Genomic DNA, 25000 nt, shown 5'->3' with positions numbered 1-25000 from the left:
GTTCAGCTTTGTTGCTTTTACGCCAAACATAACGTTTTGCATTGTTGCCAAAAAGTTCCATTTTGGTTTCATCTGACCAGAGCACCTTCTTCCACATGTTTGGTGTGTCTCCCAGGTGGCTTGTGGCAAACTTTAAACAACACTTTTTATGGATATCTTTAAGAAATGGCTTTCTTCTTGCCACTCTTCCATAAAGGCCAGATTTGTGCAATATACGACTGATTGTTGTCCTATGGACAGAGTCTCCCACCTCAGCTGTAGATCTCTGCAGTTCATCCAGAGTGATCATGGGCCTCTTGGCTGCATCTCTGATCAGTCTTCTCCTTGTATGAGCTGAAAGTTTAGAGGGACGGCCAGGTCTTGGTAGATTTGCAGTGGTCTGATACTCCTTCCATTTCAATATTATCGCTTGCACAGTGCTCCTTGGGATGTTTAAAGCTTGGGAAATCTTTGTGTATCCAAATCCGGCTTTAAACTTCTTCACAACAGTATCTCGGACCTGCCTGGTGTGTTCCTTGTTCTTCATGATGCTCTCTGCGCTTTTAACGGACCTCTGAGACTATCACAGTGCAGGTGCATTTATACGGAGACTTGATTACACACAGGTGGATTGTATTTATCATCATTAGTCATTTAGGTCAACATTGGATCATTCAGAGATCCTCACTGAACTTCTGGAGAGAGTTTGCTGCACTGAAAGTAAAGGGGCTGAATAATTTTGCACGCCCAATTTTTTCGTTTTTGATTTGTTAAAAAAGTTTGAAATATCCAATAAATGTCGTTCCACCTCATGATTGTGTCCCACTTGTTGTTGATTCTTCACAAAAAAATACAGTTTTATATCTTTATGTTTGAAGCTTGAAATGTGGCAAAAGGTCGCGGGGGGCCGAATACTTTCGCAAGGCACTGTATATACGTGTGTCCCAACACCCTCAAAATGGTGGCAGCTTAGTGTTTTGAAACACTTTCCTAAACAGTAGTAACATTAGAAACATAGTATGTCTGTATGTCTGTTTGTCTGTGTGAGTGAGTGAGTGAATTTGTACTGCTACAATAGCTAGGATCCAGTGTTTGTGTGTGGTAGAGGAGGCAGTATAGTAATGATGCTAGCTCCCTGGAGAGGTGCATTGTGGGAAAGGTGTTGCCAGAGTGGATGGGTTGTCTTCCTTAACTTTGTCGTCCCCACATATATCACCACTCCCTCTTTGTAGTTTACGTTGTATTTGTCACATGTACATGTACAGTGAAATGCTAAATGTAGGTGGTCTCTCTTTATCTCTCTCTCTTTCTCTCTCTCTCTCTCTCTCTCTCTCTCTCTCTCTCTCTCTCTCTCTCTTTATCTCTCTCTCTCTCTTTGTCTCTTTATCTATTTATCTTCCTCTTCTCTCTCTCTCTCTTTCTCTCTCTCTCTCTGCTTTGTTATGGAAGGTTTGGGAATCGCTTCCTTTTAGGTGGTTATAGAATTTAACGGCTCTTTTCTGGATTTTGATAATTAGTGGGTATCGGCCTAATTCTGCTCTGCATGCATTATTTGGTGTTCTACGTTGTACACAGAGGATATTTTTGCAGAATTCTGCGTGCAGAGTCTCAATTTGGTGTTTGTCCCATTTTGTGAAGTCTTGGTTGGTGAGCGGACCCCAGGCTCTATGACTGATTCAAGTATTTTTAGCCAAATCCTAATTGGTATGTTGAAATTTATGTTCCTTTTGATGGCATAGAATGCCCTTCTTGCCTTGTCTCTCAGATCGTTCACAGCTTTGTGGAAGTTACCTGTGGCGCTGATGTTTAGGCCAAGGTATGTATAGTTTTTTGTGTGCTCTAGGGCAACGGTGTCTAGATGGAATTTGTATTTGTGATCCTGGTGACTGGACCTTTTTTGGAACACCATCTCTCTCTCTCTCTCTCTCTCTCTCTCTCTCTCTCTCTCTCTCTGTCTCTCTCTCTCTCTCTCTCTCTCTCTCTCTCTCTGTCTCTCTCTCTCTTTCTCTCTTTCTCTCTCTTGCCCTCACATTCTCACTCTCTCTTTCTCTCTCTTGCCCTCACATTCTCACTCTCTCTTTCTCTCTCTCCATCTGTCTGTCTCTGTCTCTCTCCTAGGCAACAGAAAACAGGAAGAAGGGAAAGAAGGAGAAAGGGGAGTGGATCTCCCATATTTAATATGATTCAGTGTTATTTCCAAGGGCCAGATTTGTGTTTGTGAACAGAGCCCCAGGACCAGCTTGCTTAGGGGACTCTTCTCCAGGTTCATTTTGTTTGTAGGTGATGGCTTTGATATGGAAGGTTTGGGAATCACTTCCTTTTAGGTGGTTGTACAATTTAACAGACCTTTTCTGGATTTTGATCATTAGCGGGTATCTGCCTAATTCTGCTCTGCATTAACAATTTTCTCTCTCTCTCTCTCTCTCTCTCTCTCTCTCTCTCTCTCTCTCTCTCTCTCTCTCTCTCTCTCACTCTCTCTCTCTCGCTCTTCCCTTCTCTCTCTCTGTCTCTCTCTCTCTCTCTTCCCTTCTCTCTCTCTCTCTCTCTCTCTCTCTCTTCCCTTCTCTCTGTCTCTCTGTCTCTCTCTCTCTCTCTCTCTCTCTCTGTCTCTCTCTTCCCTTCTCTCTCTCTCTCTCTCTCTCTTGCGTGTAACTGAGGGCCTCCAAACAAGTCTACTCTGAGACCTCCACCATTTTGTAGCACTAAGTACCACAAGTTTTCAGGTTGAGAAGAAAACAGAGAAGAGCGATCTAGAGAGAGAGTCAGAGACAGACATAGCAAAAGAGAGAGTTTCAGAGAGAGGGAGAGAGAAAGAGAGTCAGAGACAGAGAGAAAAAAAGAGAGTTTCAGAGAGAGAGAGTGTCTCAGCCTCTCCAGAGTGTGACTGACTTGGATCATTAACTAGTGTACTAATTAGCAGAGATGCTTGGCTGCCACAGTAGGAATGCAGGCAGGGAGGTGTGTGTGTGTGTGTCTGTCATGATGAAGAGTGTGTCGTCTTGTCCTGTGACGCTGACCTGGCCCTGCCTGGATTACAGTCTCACAGCTTGTTAGATTATATATATATACTCCCTCCCACCTTCCTTCCCTCCATCCCTCCATCCCCCCCTCCACCCATCCCCCTCTCAACACTCCCATCTGCTCTACACCAACACTGGCACCAGGCTACATTCTTAGACCAGTCCCTTAATGGGGGGTATCGAAGTATCGATCTGTTCTATATATCTTGGGTTCTATATATCTTCAGTACATCATGGGTTCAATATCTTCAGTACATCATGGGTTCTATATATCTTCAGTACATCATGGGTTCTATATCTTCAGTACATCATGGGTTCAATATCTTCAGTACATCATGGGTTCTATATATCTTCAGTACATCATGGGTTCAATATCTTCAGTACATCATGGGTTCTATATATCTTCAGTACATCATGGGTTCTATATATCTTCAGTACATCATGGGTTCAATATCTTCAGTACATCATGGGTTCTATATATCTTCAGTACATCATGGGTTCTATATATCTTCAGTACATCATGGGTTCTATATATCTTCAGTACATCATGGGTTCAATATCTTCAGTACATCATGGGTTCTATATATCTTCAGTACATCATGGGTTCTATATCTCCAGTACATCATGGGTTCTATATCTTCAGTACATCATGGGTTCTATATATCTTCAGTACATCATGGGTTCTATATATCTTCAGTACATCATGGGTTCAATATCTTCAGTACATCATGGGTTCTATATATCTTCAGTACATCATGGGTTCTATATATCTCCAGTACATCATGGGTTCTATATATCTTCAGTACATCATGGGTTCAATATCTTCAGTACATCATGGGTTCTATATATCTTCAGTACATCATGGTTTCAATATCTTCAGTACATCATGGGTTCTATATATCTTCAGTACATCATGGGTTCAATATCTTCAGTACATCATGGGTTCTATATATCTTCAGTACATCATGGGTTCTATATCTCCAGTACATCATGGGTTCTATATCTTCAGTACATCATGGGTTCTATATATCTTCAGTACATCATGGGTTCTATATATCTTCAGTACATCATGGGTTCTATATATCTTCAGTACATCATGGGTTCTATATCTTCAGTACATCATGGGTTCAATATCTTCAGTACATCATGGGTTCTATATATCTTCAGTACATCATGGGTTCAATATCTTCAGTACATCATGGGTTCTATATATCTTCAGTACATCATGGGTTCTATATATCTTCAGTACATCATGGGTTCAATATCTTCAGTACATCATGGGTTCTATATATCTTCAGTACATCATGGGTTCTATAACTTGTTGTTTCTGAAGAAACTGAAGCCTTGTTTTTAAATGAGCAGTATCTCAGCATTTTACTAATTCCAAAATGTTTCCCCTCAATGGCCTATTTGAATTTAAAATCTTTGCTATTTTTTTTACACAGTGGACATTGGAAACCCACACGATGAATGAAATTCTAAGAGTTTTGCAGAAAAATCCCCTGAGTGGGGATCATATGTCACTATTAATTTCCTGTATCTTTCACTAACTAATGATGGATAACTCGTACACCCAACATTACATCAGCCATTAAATACCAGACAGACACCAGAGTACGAAAACCTCCTTAGGAAAACATTAATTTAAGTAGATAGTAGCAGTGCTGTAGATAGTGATAGTACCAATATTCTCCTCGTTAATATTCTATCTCCTCGTGGACGCAACATTTTGTTTAAATGACGTAGCAGTGTTGTTATCCTTTAGTTCACCGGTCAGCATCGGAGTTATACAGGTGTGTGTTTTACTTTACTGCAGATTTTAGACCTAAACATCCAGCCCAGGGGTACAGCAGACTGTAGGTTTTGGACAGAAGGTACTAAGGTACACAGTAGGAGGTTTTGGTAGACAGACGGGGCGCTTTGGTAAAAAGGGTAAATTGGTCATCAAAAAGAAAGGAGGAGCAAGGCACTCTTCATACAATTAATTAACATGCCTTTATTAGTATGACATGTTCAATGGAATCAAAGATTAAAAACAAGATGTGACAATACCTCTTCTCTTCCTCTTCTGAACAGCTTTTTCCAATCAACCCTGGTGTGTTGTCTTGTCTAGTCTACAGACAGAGAGAGAAGAGGCATGCTTTAGCGTGTGTGTGTAGTACGTCATAAGTGTGTGCGCATGTGTGTGCCTGTCCACGTGTGTGCGTGTGTATGCGTGTGTGTGTGTGTGTGTGTGTGCGCGCGTGCGCGTGTGTGTGTGTGTGTGTGTGTGTGTAGCGTCATAGTGTGTGTGTTCATAGAGCGGTGAGCCACCAGCTGCCACAGCCTCGCTGCATCTCCCTGCAGGGAGATGACCTGAACTGATGCTGAGCAACTCTCCCTCCCTCCATTTCTCTCCCCCTTCCTTTCCCTCTCCCCCTCAATATATCTATCTATCTATCTATCTATCTATCTATCTATCTCTCTCTTTCTCTCTCTCTCTCTCTCTCTCTCTCTCTCTCTCGCTCTCTCTCTCTCTCTCTCTCTCTCTCTCTCTCTCTCTCTCTCTCTCTCTCTCTCTCTCTCTCTCTCTCTCTTTCTCTCTCTCTCTTGCTGTCTTCCTCTCACTCTCCATCAACACACACTCTCCACCTCTCTCTCTCTCTTGCTCTCTCTCTCTCTCTCTCTCTCTCTCTCTCTCTCTCTCTCTCTCTCTGTTTGTAACTCGAGGCAAAGGCAGAGGTTGGATATGTACCAGTTGTTGTCATAGCTCTCTATTGATGGTCTGACAGCTGGGCTGCTGGGTAGCGTCCTGAGCAGTGGGCTGGAGAAAGAGAGAGGGAGAGAGATAGGCCTAGTTACACCACCCCGGTGGATATAGAGGGACTCAAATAACCATGATCTGAGAAGAGCCTTGCCTGTGTTTCTCATCTCTGTTCTTATCTGTTCACATATTGGAATGGGGAGTGTAAAACCAAGTGGAATGAGGATGGAACAAGCTTATCTACACTTGATTTAGATTGCCTGGCTTAATGGAAACAATAGAATAGTCCCAAATCTTCAAAACCCACACATCTGGCTTCTCCAGGCAGACTAGATGCAAACGCTCAAAGTATTAGAAAGATTTCAAATTGTGTTTGAACCAAGGTGTGCCCCACATCTCCACATCTAGGAGAGGAGAGGAGAGGGGAAAGGAGGGAGAGGAGAGGACGTGCGAGGAGACAGGAGAGGAGGAGAGAGGAGGTGAGAGGAGGAGAGAGGAGAGGAGAGGAGGAGGGGTGTGAGATGAGGGGGGAGGAGGTGAGAGGAGAGAAAAGGGGAGGCGAGGGGAGGAGAGAGGTGAGAGGAAAGGAGGGGAGAGGAGGTGAGGTGAAAGGAGGTGAAAGGAGGGAGAAGGAGGTGAAAGGAGGGGAGAGGAGAGGAGGGGAGAGGTGAGGAGAGAGAAAAGGTGAGAGGAGGGGAGGGGAGGTGATAGGAGTTAGGAGGAGGTGTGAGGAGGGCGAGAGGAGAGGAGGTGAGAGGTGAGGGGTGGGAAAAGGGGAGGCGAGGGGAGGGGAGAGGTGAGAGGAAAGGAGGGGAGAGGAGATGAGAGGAGGTGAGGAGAGGAGGGGACAGGAGAGGAGAGGAGAGGAGGTGAGAGGTGAGGGGAGAGAAAAGGTGAGAGGAGGGGACAGGAGAGGAGGGGAGGGGAGAGGAGAGGAGTTGGGAGGAGGTGAGAGGGGAGGAGGGGAGAAGAGTTGGGAGGAGAGAAGAGGGGAAAGGAGTTGGGAGAGGAGAGGAGATGTGATCAGCACTACTGCCTGTGTGCCCAGATGGTGTGGACGGCAGAGAGCCCAGTAAAGGGTCCCCATGCTAAAGCCAGGAGGATAAATAACTTACTGTACAGAAGCACTGTAGGACCCCCTGGCTAGGTTACTGTAAAGTTCAGGTTACTGTAAAGTTCAGGTTACTGTTGATATGCTACAGTGATTACTGTTTGTTTAGTTTTTGGTTGGAAATGCACATAGATATATTTGTGGATTAAGGCCTGGCGGATATCACAGATGATGTTGTTAGTAGGAGGTGCTTTGGCAGGTGCGGGGGTTAGGGTGGGTAGGGTAATGGAATTAGGGATATATTCATTGGCACCACCCATTGCCTCAGCTCCAATTAACTAAACACTATCAGTCATCTCTCCTTTTCTGAGCCAGTGAAAAACTGAGAGAGAGAGATGGAGAGAGAGGGAGAGAGAGATAGAGAGAGAGAGAGAGAGAGAGAGAGGGAGAGAGAGAGAGAGAGAGAAAGAAGAGCAAAAGAGTGGAGCCGTCCTCTCAGAACAGCTTACAGGAGGAAGAAAGACATGAAAAGTATTTTTATCCTTTTCTAATCAGCCAATTGCATCCCGCCTAGCACCTGCTCGTGCCTGCCTCACAAAGCACTCCAACTCCTCTGATATCCACTCTGCACTGTGAGGAATTGGAGGGAGAAGACCAGATCACACCGAACCAGGCAAGGGAAGTGGAAAAAAAGAACAAGAACTAGAAAAAATATATAAAGATGGAAAGCTCAACCAACCACCTGCCTGACTGGCATTGCAATATGGAGAACCAAAGAGCAAATGAAAAGAAAACACGAAAAGTGGATCTTTATTCGTGTGAGGAACTTTGACACTTGTGACGACAGTCCATCCAGCACCAGTCCATCCAGCACCAGTCCATCCAGCGCCAGTCCACCCAGCACCAGTCCATCCAGCACCAGTCCATCCAGCGCCAGTCCATCCAGCGCCAGTCCATCCAGCACCAGTCCATCCAGCACTAGTCCATCCAGCACCAGTCCATCCAGCGCCAGTCCATCCAGCGCCAGTCCATCCAGCACCAGTCCATCCAGCACCAGTCCACCCAGCACCAGTCCATCCAGGGCCAGTCCATCCAGCACCAGTCCATCCAGCACCAGTCCACACAGGGCCAGTCCATCCAGGGCCAATCCATCCAGCACCAGTCCATCCAGCACCAGTCCACCCAGCACCAGTCCATCCAGGGCCAGTCCATCCAGCACCAGTCCATCCAGCGCCAGTCCATCCAGCGCCAGTCCACCCAGCACCAGTCCATCCAGCACCAGTCCATCCAGCGCCAGTCCATCCAGCGCCAGTCCATCCAGCACCAGTCCATCCAGCACTAGTCCATCCAGCACCAGTCCATCCAGCGCCAGTCCATCCAGCGCCAGTCCATCCAGCACCAGTCCATCCAGCACCAGTCCACCCAGCACCAGTCCATCCAGGGCCAGTCCATCCAGCACCAGTCCATCCAGCACCAGTCCACACAGGGCCAGTCCATCCAGGGCCAATCCATCCAGCACCAGTCCATCCAGCACCAGTCCACCCAGCACCAGTCCATCCAGGGCCAGTCCATCCAGCACCAGTCCATCCAGCGCCAGTCCATCCAGCACCAGTCCACACAGGGCCAGGCCATCCAGGGCCAGTCCATCCAGGGCCAGTCCATCCAGGGCCAGTCCACCCAGGGCCAGTCCACCCAGCTCTCCCCCTGATGAGCTGGGGAAACAAATCTCAGGCAGACAAGGCTTTTTAAGCATCACAAATGGCACCCTTGTCCCTACATAGAGCCCCATAGGGCTCTGGTCTAAAGCAGTGCACTATGTAGGGAATAGGGTGCCATAGGGCTCTGGTCTAAATTAGTGCACTATATAGGGAATAGGGTGCCATTTGGGATGCCATTAATTTGTCGCCTGGGTAGCATCCCAGCTTCCCCATACCCTGGGTAACATCCCATCTTCCCCATTCCCTGGGTAACATCCCATCTTCCACATACCCTGGGTAACATACCATCTTCCCCATACCCTGGGTAACATCCCATCTTCCACATACCCTGGGTAACATCCCATCTTCCACATACCCTGGGTAACATCCCATCTTCCACATACCCTGGGTAACATACCATCTTCCCCATACACTGGGTAACATCCCATCTTCCCAATACCCTGGGTAACATCCCATCTTCCCAATACCCTGGGTAACATGCTTGACTGACTGCATTGTCAGGAGCAAGGCCTAAATGTCCCGAGCTTCCCCATACCCATCCCAATCCCACTGATGTCCAACCCCCCTTCTCCCTTTCTCTACCCATTTCCTCCCCTTCTCGTCCATCTCTTTCTCTCTGCTTTTTCCCACTCTCCTCAATATCTTTCTCTACCTCGTCCTCTCCCCAATCTCGTCCTTCCTCTCTCTCCTATTCTTGTATTAATCCTGTAGATAGGATGTTTTATTGTCTTCTCTGATATATATTTCTGCTGTTTATCTCTTATGGAGTGGCAGCGTGGTACCGTACGCCGCTTGATAAATTGAGAACACAGAGAGCATCAATCACTGTCACTTTGCCAGTGTTGTAGTACTCCAGACCGGTCTCGAGACCACATATTGAGTGTCACGATCTTGACTCGGTCTCGTAATTTCTTCCCGAAACCACCGGGAGACCAGCGGAGTAAAAAAAAACTCATTATCAGCTTCCATTCAGTCAGCGCATAAAAACGTTTCGCCAGACCAATATAGACACTCCTTTCTGGGTACATGAATATCTTCACAGCCTTTATATCAGTGTTGAACCTATAGACCTTCAGTGGTGAACCTATAGACCTCCAGTAGTGAACCTATAGACCTCCAGTGGTGAACCTATAGACCTTCAGTGGTGAACCTATAGACCTCCAGTAGTGAACCTATAGACCTCCAGTAGTGAACCTATAGACCTCCAGTGGTGAAAATATAGACTTTCAGTGGTGAACCTATAGACCTCCAGTAGTGAACCTATAGACCTCCAGTAGTGAACCTATAGACCTCCAGTGGTGAACCTATAGACCTTCAGTGGTGAACCTATAGACCTCCAGTAGTGAACCTATAGACCTCCAGTAGTGAACCTATAGACCTCCAGTGGTGAACCTATAGACCTTCAGTGGTGAACCTATAGGCCTTCAGTGGTGAACCTATAGACCTCCAGTAGTGAACCTATAGACCTTCAGTGGTGAACCTATAGACCCTTCAGGGGTGAACCTATAGGCCTTCAATGGTGAACCTATAGACCTTCACTGGTGAACTAATGGTGCAGTGGAGGCTATACTCAGTGGTGTAGTGGAGGTTATACTCAGTGGTGTAGTGGAGGTTATACTCAGTGGTGTAGTGGAGGCTATACTCAGTGGTGCAGTGGAGGCTATACTCAGTGGTGTATTGGAGGCTATACTCAGTGGTGTAGTGGAGGCTATACTCAGTGGTGCAGTGGAGGCTATACTCAGTGGTGTAGTGGAGGCTATACTCAGTGGTGTAGTGGAGGCTATACTCAGTGGTGTAGTGGAGGCTATACTCAGTGGTGTAGTGGAGGCTATACTCAGTGGTGTAGTGGAGGCTATACTCAGTGGTGTAGTGGAGGCTATACTCAGTGGTGTAGTGGAGGCTATACTTAGTGGTGTAGTGGAGGCTATACTCAGTGGTGTAGTGGAGGCTATACTCAGTGGTGTAGTGGAGGTTATACTCAGTGGTGTAGTGGAGGCTATACTCAGTGGTGTAGTGGAGGCTATACTCAGTGGTGTAGTGGAGGCTATACTCAGTGGTGTAGTGGAGGTTATACTCATTGGTGTAGTGGAGGCTATACTCAGTGGTGTAGTGGAGGCTATACTCAGTGGTGTAGTGGAGGCTATACTCAGTGGTGTTTTGGAGGCTTTACTCAGTGGTGTAGTGGAGGCTATACGCAGGTATAAACCGTATACCCAGTTTTTTTCAGTGGGCATTGCTTATACTCACTTCTTAATCCACAGCCTAGTTTCAGCTTAATATCATCTGCAGGAAGCAAGAGTGTAAAACTCTCAACTGGTTTTGGATCAGCTCACAGAAGAATGACATCGGTAGCCGGTAGGAAAGACTCTTCAACGTTTGACAGCAGTAAATGCTAACTAAGGCAACAATGGATATGCAAACAAGGTATTGAAAAAGTTTAGTCCCGAAGTGCTGGTTAGCAGGCTATTTGTGATGGGCAATTATTATCAGGTGCTGTTTGCATCAGGGGCTCAGACATGGATGGGCCTGGGTGGACAGAGGCCCACCCACTGGGGAACCTGGCCCTGACAGGCCCACCCAATCACATTGATGTGGTTTAAGCATTGTTGTGGACTTAGAACATCCAATTTGTGTATTTTTTCAATTAAAAAAATGGGATTTTGAGAGTGAAAGTAGCAACCCTTTGCCTTGATGACAGCTTTGCACACTCTTGGCATTTTCTCAACCAGCTTCATGAGGAATGCTTTTCCAAAAGTCTTGAAGGAGTTCCCACATATGCTGAGCACATATTAGCTGCTTTTCCTTCACTCTGCAGTCCAACTCATCCCAAACCATCTCAATTGGGTTGAGGTCGGGTGATTGGGGAGGCCAGGTCATCTGATGCAGCACTCCATCACTCTCCTTGGTCAAATAGCCCTTACACAGCCTGGAGGTGTGTTGGAGGTACTGTGGTAGCCATGCTTGTTAAGTGTGCCTTGAATTGTAAATAAATCACTGACAGTGTCACCAGCAAAGTACCCCCACACCATCACAACTCCTCCTCCATGCTTCACTGTGGGAACCACACATGCGGAGATCATCCGTTCACCTACTCTGCGTCTCATAAAGACACGGTGGTTGGAACCAAAAATTGCAAATGTCCATCGGTCTAATGTCCATTGCTCATATTTCTTGGCCCAAGCAAGTCTCTTCTTATTATTGGTGTCCTTTGGTAGTGGTTTGTTTGCAGCAATTAAATCATGAAGGCCTGATTCACATAGTCTCCTCTGAACAGTTAATGTTGAGATGTATCAGTTACTTGAACTCTGTGAAGCATTTATTTGGGCAGCAATCTGCAGTTAACTTAATGAACTTATCCTCTGCAGCAGAGGTAGCTCTGTGTCTTCCTTTCCTGTGGCGGTCCTCATGAGAGCCAGTTAACTTAATGAACTTATCCTCTGCAGGAGAGGTAGCTCTGTGTCTTCCTTTCCTGTGGTGGTCCTCATGAGAGACAGTTTCATCATAGCGTTTGATGGTTTTTACGACTGCACTTGAAGAAAGTTTAAAAGTTCTTGACATTTTCTGCATTGACTGACCTTCATGTCTTAAAGTAATGATGGACTGTCGTTTCTCTTTGCTTATTTGAGCTGTTTTTGCCAAAATTTGGACTTGGTCTTTTACCAAATAGGGCTATCTTCTGTATACCACCCCTACCTTGTCATAACACAACTGATTGGCTCAAATGCATTAAGCAGGAAAGAAATTCCACTATTTAACAAGGCATACCTGTTAATTGAAATGCATTCCAGGTGACTACCTCATGAAGCTGGTTGAGAGAATGCCAAGACTTTGCATAGCTGTCATCAAGGCAAAAGGTGGCTACTTTGAAGAATCTCAAATCTAAAATATATTTAGATTTGTTTAAAACCTTTTTATGTGTTATTGTGTTATTTCATAGTTTTGATGTCTTCACTATTATTCTACAATGTAAAAAATAGTAAAAAATAAAGAAACACCCTTGTGTCCAAACTTTTGACTGGTACTGCATGTTTACACGCTTACAAATGAGAAATTCAGCAGTGTGATGTCAGTTGTTATTGCACTTTGCCTTCCACTTCCACTGGCTGGCTGCCTAGCTCTCCCTTCCACCTAGCGCCCGGGCTTCTAGCCTCCAGCTCTCAGAGTTTCTCTCTGCAACTTATTTAGATGAATGATTAAACTTAAAGCACAGCCAGGAGTCTTGCCACTCTTATTTAAAGAAGAATGGGAAAGCTGTCATCTTTTGATGCATTGCCTACCATCCAGCATGCAAAAGAGATGCCCCCCCACCTTTTCCCTCTGCCTCCCTCCCCCTCTTTCTCTCCTCATCCTCTCTCTCTCCTTCTCACTCCTCTGACAACAGTATGATTGATCAGGGTATAGCGGCATCATTGAAAACATTGTAGTCCAGCCACCCAACCGCCACCTGAGTGGAACATGCTGATCTGAGAGATAGATAGATGATTGCTTACTGCTCGTTGATCTATCGGTCACTCAAGTTCCTCCTGAAAGAAAGACAGACGAGTTCTGATAGCTCTGATTCTGCTGCATCATGCAGTCCCCGTCACGATCACAGTCACAGTGTACGGGTACAGTAGGCATTCTAACATCATAATCATCTCCAGCCCTCGTCTCTCTGTGTTAGAGGGATGTTGCCCCTGGTAAAACTTGGAGAACACTCTCAGAACACACACACACACACACACACAAATCAAGTCAAATCAAAGTGAATTGGTTGGTTACACAGATTTGCAGATGTTATTGCAGTGGACTTCTTGTGTTTCTAGCTGCAACCATGCAGTAATACCTAGCAATACAAAACAATACATGTATAATACACAAATAAATGAAGAAATATCAGAACAAGCAGAGTCAGGAATATATTTATAACTCAGCAAAAAAAATAAACGTCCTCTCACTGTCAACTGCGTTTATTTTCATCAAACTTAAACATGTGTAAATATTTGTATGAACATAACAAGATTCAACAACTGAAACATAAACTGAACAAGTTCCACAGTCATGTGACTAACAGAAATGGAATAATGTCTCCCTGAACAAAGGGGGGTTCAAAATCAAAAGTAACAGTCAGTATCTGGTGTGGCCACCAGCTGCATTAAGTACTGCAGTGCATCTCCTCCTCATGGACTGCACCAGATTTGCCAGTTCTTGCTGTGAGATGTTACCCCAATCTTCCACCAAGGCACCTGCAAGTTCCCAGACATTTCTGGGGGAATGGCCCTAGCCCTCACCCTCCAATCCAACAGGTCCCAGACGTGCTCAATGGGATTGAGATCTGGGCTCTTCGCTGGCCATGGCAGAACACTGACATTCCTGTCTTGCAGGAAATCACGCACAGAACGAGCAGTATGGCTGGTGGCATTGTCATGCTGGATGGAGGGTCATGTCAGGATGAGCCTGCAGGAAGGGTGCCACATGAGGGAGGAGGATGTCTTCCCTGTAACGCACAGAGTTGAGATTGCCTGCAATGACCACAAGCTCAGTCCGATGACGCTGTGACATCAGAGCATGACGGACCATTGTTCATGGGTCATTGAAAAAGCAATGGGAAACAGTGTTTAAACCAATAAACTTACAATCTGTGAAGTTATTTGGACCCAAAGTTACCTCTGTTGCAGAGGATAAGTTCATTACAATTACCAGCCTCAGAAATTGCAGCCCAAATAAATGCTTAACAGGGATGGTGCCAAGTTTCCTCCAGAAGTGACGCTTGGCATTCAGGCCAAAGAGTTCAACCTTGGTTTCATCAGACCAGAAAAGCTTGTTTCTCATGGTCTGAGAGTCCTTTAGGTGCCTTTTGGCAAACTCCAAGCAGGCTGTCATGTGCCTTTTACTGAGGAGAGGCTTCCGTCTGGCCCCTCTACCATAAAGGCCTGATTGGTGGAGTGCTTAAGAGATGGTTGTCCTTCTGGAAGGTTCTCCCATCTCCACAGGAGAACTCTGGAGCTCTGTCAGTGTGACCATCGGGTTCTTGGTCACCTCCCTGACCAAGGTTCTTCTCCCCCAATTGCTCAGTTTGGCCGGGAGGCCAGCTCTAGGAAAAATCTTCTTCCATTTAAGAATGATGGAGACCACTGTGTTCTTGGGGATCTTCAATGTTGATGACATGTTTTGGTACCCTTCCCCAGATCTGTGCCTCGATACAATCCTGTCTCGGAGCTATATAGACAATTCCTTCGACCTCATGGCTTGGTTTTTGCTCTGACATGCACTGTCAACTGTGGGACCTTTATATAGACAGGTGTGTGCCTTTCCAAATCATGTCCAATCAAGTTATAGAAACATCTCAAGGATGATCAATGGAAGCAGGATGCACCTGAGCTCAATTTCGAGTCTCATAGCAGAGGGTCTGAATACTTATATCAATAAGGTATTTCTGTTTCATTTATTTTTTATAAATTTGCAAACATTTCTAAAACTTGTTTTGCTTTGTCATTATGGGGTATTGTGTGTAGATTGATGAGGATTTGTAAATATGTAATCAATTTTAGAATAAGGCTGTAACGTAACAAAATGTGGAAAAAGTCATTACAGTGCATTTCTGAAGGCTCTGTACGGTGTACTGTGTTCATTTTGCCTTTCGTTCTTCCATTTTTTTTCACACTCTTCCATAATATTGTTTTGTATCTCTTATTAGACCTCTCTCTCTTTCTCTCTTTCTCTCTTTCTCCTCCTCCTCTCTCTCTTTCTCTCTTTCTCCTCCTCCTCTCTCTCTTTCTCTCTTCTCAAACTCCTCTTTCTTTCCCACACTCCTCTCTCTCTCTTCCACATCTCTCTTCCCCCTCTTTTTCATTCTCTCCCTCCCTCCCTCCCTCCCTCCCTCCCTCCCTCCCTCCCTCCCTCCCTCCCTCCCTCCCTCATTTGTTCTCTCCGTTTCCATCGTCCGCCGCCCCCTTACTGTGGTTGTGTGTTATCTGCTGCGTCTCTCTGATACTCCCTGACTCAGTTCATTTTCATCATAATCCAGCTACACCACTGGACTGACAAATCACTTTTACTCTCTCTCTCTCTCTCTCTCTCTCTCTCTCTCTCTGTCTCTGTCTCTCTCTCTCTGTCTCTCTCTCTCTCTCTCTCTCTCTCTCTCTCTCTGTCTCTGTCTCTCTCTCTCTGTCTCTCTCTCTCTCTCTCTCTCTCTCTCTCTCTCTCTCTCTGTCTCTCTCTCTCTCTCTCTCTGTCTCTCTCTGTCTCTCTCTGTCTCTCTCTGTCTCTCTCTCTCTCTCTCTCTCTCTCTCTCTCTGTCTCTCTCTCTCTCTGTCTCTCTCTCTCTCTCTCTCTCTCTCTCTCTCTCTCTCTCTCTCTCTGTCTCTCCCTCTGTCTCTGTCTCTCTCTCTCTTCTCTCTCTCTCTCTCGCTCTCTCGCTCTCTCTCTCTCTCTCTTTCTCCCTGTCTCTCTCTCTCTCTCTCTCTCTCTCTCTCTCTCTCTCTCTGTGTCTCTCTCTCTCTCTCTCTCTCTCTCTCTCTCTCTCTCTCTCTCTCTCTCTCTCTCTCTTTCTCTCTGTCTCTCTATCTCTCTCTCTCTACACTCTTATTCCCCCCACTGCTTTATCTCTTTTTCTTGGGGCTTTATTTTGGTCTCTTTAATTAAATGTCATTTCTCAATTCTTCTTCGTCTTCGTCTTCTTCTTCTTCTTTTTTTTGTGGGGGAAGGAAATGTAAAAAAAAAAAAAGAAAAGTTTATTATTTTATTATGTGATCATTGTCACAATAGAATGGATGGATCCATCATTTCCCTGTGTTTGTATATACAGTATGTCCCAAAATGGTGCCCTATCCTAGTCTATATAGTACATTACTCTCAAGCCCTATGGGGAATAGGGTGCTGTTCAGAGCTCTGGTCAACAGTAGTACACTATTTAGGGAATAGGGTGCCGTGGTAGCATGCTGAAACCGCCACATAAATATGGAGTGAAAACAATATCATTATTCTTTTTTTTAAAGCCTTTTTAACTGAAAACAGCCTCTGTCATCCTGTGTGTGTGACCTGTACAGTGCTGTAAGTTCAGTTTTATTTCCTTTCAAGGTTATTGGTAATAAGATGTTTTTTTTTATATCTCACATCATGTAGGCCTGTCCAGGTAAGTAACCGAAAGGTTGCTGGATCGAATCCCCGAGCTGACTTGGTAAAAATCTGTCGTTCTGCCCCTGACAAAGGCAGTTAACCCACTGTTCCTAGGCCGTCATTGTAAATAAGAATTTGTTCTTAACTGACTTGCCTGGTTAAATAAAGGTTAAATAAAGGTTAAAAAAATAAAGCAACATTTGTTTATAACAAGTGTAGCCAAAGAGTATTGTATTGTAGTGTTATAGTAATGGTTATTTACAAGTGTCATATTTTGGATTCTGTCTCTCCGAGTGATTCCTTCCTTGCCTGATGATATATTCATATTGTTGTCTCAATTCCTTGTGCAATTCAGAACTAAATGGATTATTAAAATGTTTGTTCTGTCTCATTTGAGAGCAAATCTAAAAGTCTGCTCGTTCACAGCGGACACTTTAAGAGTTATATGTGGAGTGAGCAGAAAATGAAAAATCTAATCTCCAGCCAGCCCAGTGCTCATCTCTAGTGCATGTGGGGTGGTCAGTGAGGTGTGTGTGTGAGTGTGTGTGTGTGTGTGTGTGTGTGTGTGTGTGTGTGTGTGTGTGTGTGTGTGTGTGTGTGTGTGGGGAAGGGGAAGGGGAAGGGGAAGGGGAATGTCCATTTGACTCCACTCAGTGACAGCAGATCAATGGTAGAGAAGAGGGCAGAGAGGGAGATATAAATTAATTGATTGTCACAAATAAAACTGAAATTAAACAAACCAACAGCCTGGCGTGTTCAGAGCTCAGAGACAGGCTGCGCTCATCTTCCCATTATCACTCCTCAGAGAGAGAGACAGAGAGGGAGAGAGACAGAGAGGGAGAGGGAGACAGAGAGAAAGAGAGACAGAGAGAGAGAGACAGAGAGAGAGAGACAGAGGGAGAGAGACAAAGAGGAAGAGGGAGACAGAGAGAAAAAGAGACCGATAGAGAGAGACAGAGAGAGAGAAAGAGACAGAAAGAGAGAGAGACAGAAAGAGAGAGAGAAAGAGAGACAGAGAGAGAAAGAGAGACAGAGAGAAAGAGAAAGAGAGACAGAGAGAGAAAGAGAGCGAGTGAGAGAGAGACAGAGAGAGAAAGAGAGCGAGTGAGAGAGAGAGAGACACAGAGAGAGAGACACAGAGAGAGAGACACAGAGAGAGAGAGAGACAGAGAGAGAAAGAGAGCGAGTGAGAGAGAGACCTATTTATTCTACTATTACTCTTGGAGAGAGACCCGTGTCAGACGTCAGCTGGCAGTTAGGGGGGAAGGCCACATCCTCTGGCCGCGCACGTGCACAGACACACTCTAAGAAGGAGGATACGTTTTAAAGTATAATGTGAGTGAACTAGATGGAGGATCAGGGGACCAGACCATCATTGATCCAACACTACCTAACATGAAAATAAATCTTAACTGTAACAGTCATCGACAGTTCAGAGGTCAATTCCAACAACCACCTTAATTTGATAAGTTAGTATTACCCCACTTCCTTCCTGCTTCATCGAACATACTCTCACGCTCCAATCACAATCGCACCCTATTCCCTTTAAAGTGCACTACTTTTGACAAAGACCCTTGGTATCCACTTAGACAGGCTATGTCTGAAACATGAATACTTTAAGGGGGGGTACTCTGCTCTCAAGCGGACGAAAGGAGTTTGGTTCTGCTGCAGAATTCTCTGTCAAATATAACACGTTACAGCAGTGCTCCACGAGGCTCCACGAGGCTCCACGAGGCTCCACTAGGCTCCACGCAGCTCCACGAGGCTCCACGAGGCTCCATGCAGCTCCACGAGGCTCCACGAGGCTCCACGCAGCTCCACGCGGCTCCACGCGCCACCACAAGGCTCCACGAGGCTCCACCCGCCACCACGAGGCTCCACGAGGCTCCACACAGCTCCACGCGGCTCCACGTGCCACCACACAGCTCCACCCGCCACCACGAGGCTCCACGCGACACCACGAGGCTCCACAAGGCTCCACAAGGCTACACGCGGCTCCACAAGGTTCCACGCGACTCCACGAGGCTCCACACGGCTCCACGAGGCTCCACACGGCTCCACGAGGCTCCACGCAGCTCCACGAGGCTCCACGAGGCTCCACGCAGCTCCACGAGGCTCCACGAGGCTCCACACGGCTCCACGAGGCTCCACAGGGCTCCACATGCCAGCACGAGGCTCCACGAGGCTCCACACGGCTCCACACAGCTCCACACGCAACCATGAGGCTCCACACAGCTCCACGCGGCTCCACGAGGCTCCACACGGCTCCACGAGGCTCCACGAGGCTCCACACGGCTCCACAAGGCTCCACCTGCCACCACGAGGCTACACGAGGCTCCACGCGGCTCCACGAGTTTCCATGAGGCTCCACGCGCCACCACGAGGCTCCACGAGTCTCCACAAGGCTCCACAAGGCTCCACCCGTCACCACGAGGCTCTAAGAGGCTCCACGCGGCTCCACGAGGCTCCACACGGCTCCACAAGGCTCCACCAGCCACCACGAGGCTCCACGAGGCTCCACGAGGCTCCACGCAGCTCCACGAGGCTCCACGAGTCTCCACGCGACTCCACGCGGCTCCACGAGGCTCCACACGGCTCCACATGCCAGCACGAGGCTCCACGAGGCTCCACACGGCTCCACACAGCTCCACACGCAACCATGAGGCTCCACACAGCTCCACGCGGCTCCACGAGGCTCCACGAGGCTCCACGAGGCTCCACACGGCTCCACAAGGCTCCACCTGCCACCACGAGGCTCCACGAGGCTCCACGCGGCTCCACGAGTTTCCATGAGGCTCCACGCGCCACCACGAGGCTCCACGAGTCTCCACGCGGCTCCATGAGGCTCCACGAGGTTCCACAAGGCTCCACAAGGCTCCACCCGTCACCACGAGGCTCTAAGAGGCTCCACGCGGCTCCACGAGGCTCCACACGGCTCCACAAGGCTCCACCCGCCACCACGAGGCTCCACGAGGCTCCACGAGGCTCCACGCGGCTCCACGAGTTTCCATGAGGCTCCACGCGCCACCACGCGGCTCCACTCAGTCTTGTGATTATTGGGTTGATGTGAAGCACAGTGTGAAGCTCTGTTTTATGATTATTACCTGAGGGAGTCAGTGACGGATGTCATTTTCAGCTTTTCAGGTGTAGGCCTTCGGTACTTAAGTCTTTTACCGCTGAAATTACTTTATATATGTATTTTTGCAGCTAATTTAGCTTTTATGTGCATCCACTGTTCTGGATGTTCCAGTCTGTGATAAGTGGAACATACACGGTAAAACATGGATAGTTGTATGAACTATCTATTCTTCCTGCTACGCAACCATGTTCATGTCAATAACTGATTTCACTTGTATTGCTGCACCTTGCACTCCAGAGTCAATCTCAACTCTGTTAAAAGTATACTCAAGTATTTGATTTATCATAGTGATTAAGGAGTAACATTAAACAGGAAAAACCTCAAATGACTTAAATAGGAGAATGATCAATGATAAGAGGATAGTCAGGTGAGCTGATTATTAATACAGATGTGGTGGCATTGCAGGAAGACGGGAATGAACCAGGAGGTTATAAGTTCAAGTCCCAGATGAGGACTTGTTGAATAATAATTACTGTATAAATGAACAAGCACATTATAATCATGTCTGTCAAAAATGCAAGTTGAAATCATTGTATGTTATTAGTGCTGTGTGTGTAACTAGTTCCACACTGTTTTTGTTTTTTAAGGTAAGATGCCAAAAAATAATAATTTCGGACCCGTGTTAATTTCAGGTAACACAAAGTTGAGTGACCTAAAAAAGTCTATGGAAGCAGTTAATTAATAGTAATTAGTGTCCTGTGTATTTACACAAATCAGAACGAGTCAACACTAGCAACAGTTAACATAGTATATAAACCACCCTTTCCTCCTGTGTGTGTGTGTGTGTGTGTCTCTGTCTGTCTGTCTGTCTGTGTGTGTGTGTGTGTGTGTGTGTGTGTCTCTGTCTGTGTGTGTGTGTGTCTCTGTCTGTCTGTCTGTCTGTGTGTGTGTGTGTGTGTGTGTGTGTGTGTGTGTGTGTGTGTGTGTGTGTGTGTTTGCAACCCTAACTATGTGATCATTTCACCCTTTACCGACCTCTTAGCAACCTCTCAGCGACCTCTCAGCGACCTCTCAGCGACTTCTCAGCGACTTCTCAGCGACCTCTCAGTGACCTTTCACCGACCTCTTAGCGACCTCTCAGCGACTTCTCAGCGACCTCTCACCGACCTCTCAGCGACCTTTCACTGACCTCTCAGCGACCTCTCAGTGACCTTTCACCGACTGTCACGATCGTTTGAAGCATCCTCGGACCAACGTGCAGCGTGATCCGGGTTTCACATCTTTATTTATATAAAATAAGTGAACCACACCACACAACAAAACAATAAAGAAAGAACGAAACGTGACAACATGAAGTGCTGACATGCAACTACACATAAACAATGTCCCACAAAACACAGGTGGAAAAATGCTACCAAAATATGATCCCCAATTAGAGACAACGATTACCAGCTGCCTCTAATTGGGAATCATACAAAATCACCAACATAGAAACTCAAAACTAGAACCCCACATAGAAATAACAAATTAGACAAAACCCCCAGTCACACCTTGACCTACTCCAGCATAGAAAATAAAGGCTCTCTATGGTCAGGACGTGACAGTCCCCCCCCCAAACAAAGGTGTGGACTCCGGCCGCAAAACCTGAAACCAAAAGGGAGGGTTAGGGGAGGTGTCTAGTGTCTGTGGCGGCTCTGGTGCGGGACGAAGAACCTGCTCAGCTCACAGACCACCATCTTTGGTGGCGGCTCGGGTGCGGGACGAAGAACCCGCTCATCCCGCGGATGCAGCCATGGACCCAAGCTGAACTCTGTGCTGGACTGGACCTAGATTCCGAGGAAGGCTCCTGCCATGGAGCGGGACTGGACACCGGCCCTGGCCTGAACATCTGTGCAGAGAAGGGCTCCTGCCATGGAGCTGGATGGGACGCCGTGTCTGGACTGGGCATTGGCGCAGAGGAAGGCTCCTGCCCTGGAGCTGGAGGTTCTGGACCGTGGACCGTCGTTGGAGGTTCTGGACCGTGGACCGTCGTTGGAGGTTCCGGACTGTGGACGTCGTTGGAGGTTCCGGACCGTGGACCGTCGTTGGAGGTTCCGGACTGTGGACCGTCGTTGGAGGTTCCGGACTGTGGACTGGGAATCGTTGCCAGAAGCTCTGGACTGGGAATCGTTGCCAGAAGCTCTGGACTGGGAATCGTTGCCAGAAGCTCTGGACTGGGAATCGTTGCCAGAAGCTCTGGACTGGGAATCGTTGCCAGAAACTCTGGACTGGGAATCGTTGCCAGAAGCTCTGGACTGGGAATCGTTGCCAGAAGCTCTGGACTGGGAATCGTTGCCGGAAGCCCTGGACTGGGAATCGTTGCCAGAAGCCCTGGACTGGGAATCGTTGCCAGAAGCCCTGGACTGGGGACCGTCGCCGGAAGCCCTGGACTGGGAATCGTTGCCAGAAGCTCTGGACTGGGGACCGTCGCCGGAAGCCCTGGACTGACTCTAGATATAAAGTAAACGTTAAATGACTCCTCCTCATTGATGCAGGGGGTGTACTCTGCTCTCAAGTGGACAAAGAGCAGTGGACGAAGGAGTTGGCTTCTGCTGCAGCATGTTTCATGATATGGGAATGACTTGTCCAGGTTAGCCTTATCAAAATGGATATCATAGCTGCTGCTGCTGTGTGTGTGTGTGTGTGTGTGTGTGTGTGTGTGTGTGTGTGTGTGTGTGTGTGTGTGATTTCGTTGACCCCTAAAACTCAGCGTGGTCTTTAGGTGTAGTAGGGTTCAGGTTCCATGGTGGTGCACCACACACACACACACACACACACACACCACCATGGTGTCTCTGCATAACACCATGCTGTCAGAGAGACCTGCGATGATTAGGCCTAATAACGCAGTGTAGTTGTGTTAGTCTGACAGATGGCCTCACTTTGAAGACACCTGACAACACTGGTGACGTGGCTGTCAGTGTAGGTTAGTCTCTGCATGCAAGTGTTAGTGTACATGTACGTACATCGCATAGCCAACGTGTTTTACTGTAATGATCCTAAAACCTATGTATGCTCATGGTATATACTGTCTGTCCTTTGTAACAACAAACAGACCCTCCCACACACACACACACACACACACACATACACACACACACACAAACAGACCCTCCCACACACACACGCACGCACACGCACACACACACACACACACACACACACACAGCGAACCACCCAGGGAATCCGAGCACGTGTTAAAAATGTACCAGCAACACATTATCAGATTAATAACCCTTCATCAACATATGTCTTCACTCAGCACACTTCACCTCTTTATTTAACTAGGCAAGTCAGTTAAGAACAAATTCTTATTTACAATGACAGCCTACACCGGGCCAAACCCTGGACGACCCTGGGCCTATTGTGCACCGACCCTACGGGAGTCCCACTTGCGGGCCGGTTGTGATACAGCCTGGATTCAAACCAGGGTGTCGGTAGTGACGCCGATAGCACTGAGATGCAGTGCCTCAGACCGCTGCGCCACTCAGGACATGAACTAAATGAAAGACACCCTGTATCCCCTATATAGTGCACTAATTTTTACCAATCCCTATGGGCACTGATCAAAAGTAGTGCACTATGTAGGGAATGGGATGCCATTTGGAATACATGTCATATATTCATTAATTGAATGAGTGAATACATTACGGTCTGTATTGAATAGTGTTTCCCAACCAGGTGCACTTGGCCTATCCACAAGTGGTACTTGAGAAGACTGAAGAGACCATAGGATAACTGGTAAAATGCACTTGAGGGGGCGGCAGGTAGAGAGACTAGTGGTTAGAGCGTTGGACTAGTTAACCGAAAGGTTGCTAGATCGAATCCCTGACCTAACAAGGTCAGAAAAAATCTGTCATTTTGCCCCTTAACAAGGCAGTTAACCCACTGTTCCTAGGCTGTCATTGTAAAAAAAAGAATTTGTTTTTAACTGACTTGCCTAGTTAAATAAAGGTTACATTTAAAATACTCTGAGCAGAGCAAAATCCCAGTTGGTGATACAGTAACTGAAACTAGTTGAGAACCACTGGAGTACTATAGAGCGCTCGCTGCACAACACCAATAGCAATGGAATGAGTGTCTGTGTCCAAATAGCACCGTATCTTCCATAGAGTATTAGCCCTGATCAACAATAGTGCACTACTTAGGGGATAGGACGCCATTTGTGATGCAGCCAGCCCAAAGGTCGAATGCGGCCATTTTAATTCAATATCAAATCATTTCTGGGTAACAATTAACTACCTTCTTGTGATTGTTTACAATTAAAATGGTCAAAAACAAAACAAAAAAAATAGCTTGTAATCAAAGAGTACATTTTCAAGCAGGAATTTTGCTTGGACTGTTTGGAAGTTGTCTGAGTGGGAAGGGGGAAACTGAAACTGTGCTGTTATTGGCAGAGAGATTTGGAACTGTCTTTCTTATTGGTCTATTAATTAATTTACCATCTTGGGATGTCTCCTGGAAAACCAAAACTCCATTATTCTCATTTCCCAATTTCACAGGATTATTCCAACCTCATAGGGTGGAAATATATATAAAACACAGGAAAATCACATTTTTGACTGCACTGGGCCTTTAACGTGAGTTTAGAGTACAGTAGTAAGAGACAAACAGCAACATATTGGCTTCCATGATTTGCTTGTCTTTTATGAGAGTAGTTTATAGCTGGATTACCAAGAGTCATGGTCATGGGGGGGGGGGGTTGTAACCCTTAAAGAGAAGCTGTAATTCTAAACGTCTAACCATCACATTCTAAGGACAGCTTCACAATAGCACTCCAGAGAAGAGATGTTGGAGGGGGGCGTAGAGGGAGGGGCGTGCGTGTGTGAGTGCTTCACTGTGTGTGCTGGCCTGTGTGTGCGTGCATGCGTGCGTGTGTGTGTGTGTGTGTGTGTGTGGCAGTGACGTGATTGATAAGACATGAAGGGAGAACAAGAGAAGATTTCTAGTCAATCACCTCTTGTGAATAACCACTTCATAGTTTGTGGATTAAAGCCGTGTCACCTGTCCGAACAAACCAAAGCTCCCGTCCATAATGTAAAACCGGCTTTACTGTGTACAACAACATTCACAACAAACAAAGTTCATAAAAAAAAAATGTTTGTTTTGTGTCTTGAATCAAGGGATAAAGAAAAGCCATCGAAGTCATCTAGCAACCTACAGGTAACTGCCAAAATGTAGGAGACGCTTGAGTAAATGAGGGATACAAAGTATATTGAAAGCAGGTGCTTCCACAGAGGTGCAGTTCCTGAGTTAATTAAGCAATGAACATCC

General features: G+C 46.6%; 1 protein-coding gene across 1 annotated transcript in view; it reads left to right on the top strand.

Annotated features, from left to right (window-relative positions):
- The window catches only part of LOC139369932 (neurexophilin-2-like), a 71412-nt gene that overhangs the window by 45124 nt on the left and 1288 nt on the right, over positions 1-25000 (top strand). The window lies entirely within an intron of this gene.

The sequence above is a fragment of the Oncorhynchus clarkii genome, chromosome 17, assembly GCF_045791955.1.
Source record: "Oncorhynchus clarkii lewisi isolate Uvic-CL-2024 chromosome 17, UVic_Ocla_1.0, whole genome shotgun sequence".
In the NCBI taxonomy this organism is placed as follows: domain Eukaryota; kingdom Metazoa; phylum Chordata; class Actinopteri; order Salmoniformes; family Salmonidae; genus Oncorhynchus; species Oncorhynchus clarkii.
The sequence above is the reverse complement of the archived record's forward strand: the minus strand, read 5'-3'. Positions and strand labels throughout refer to the sequence as shown.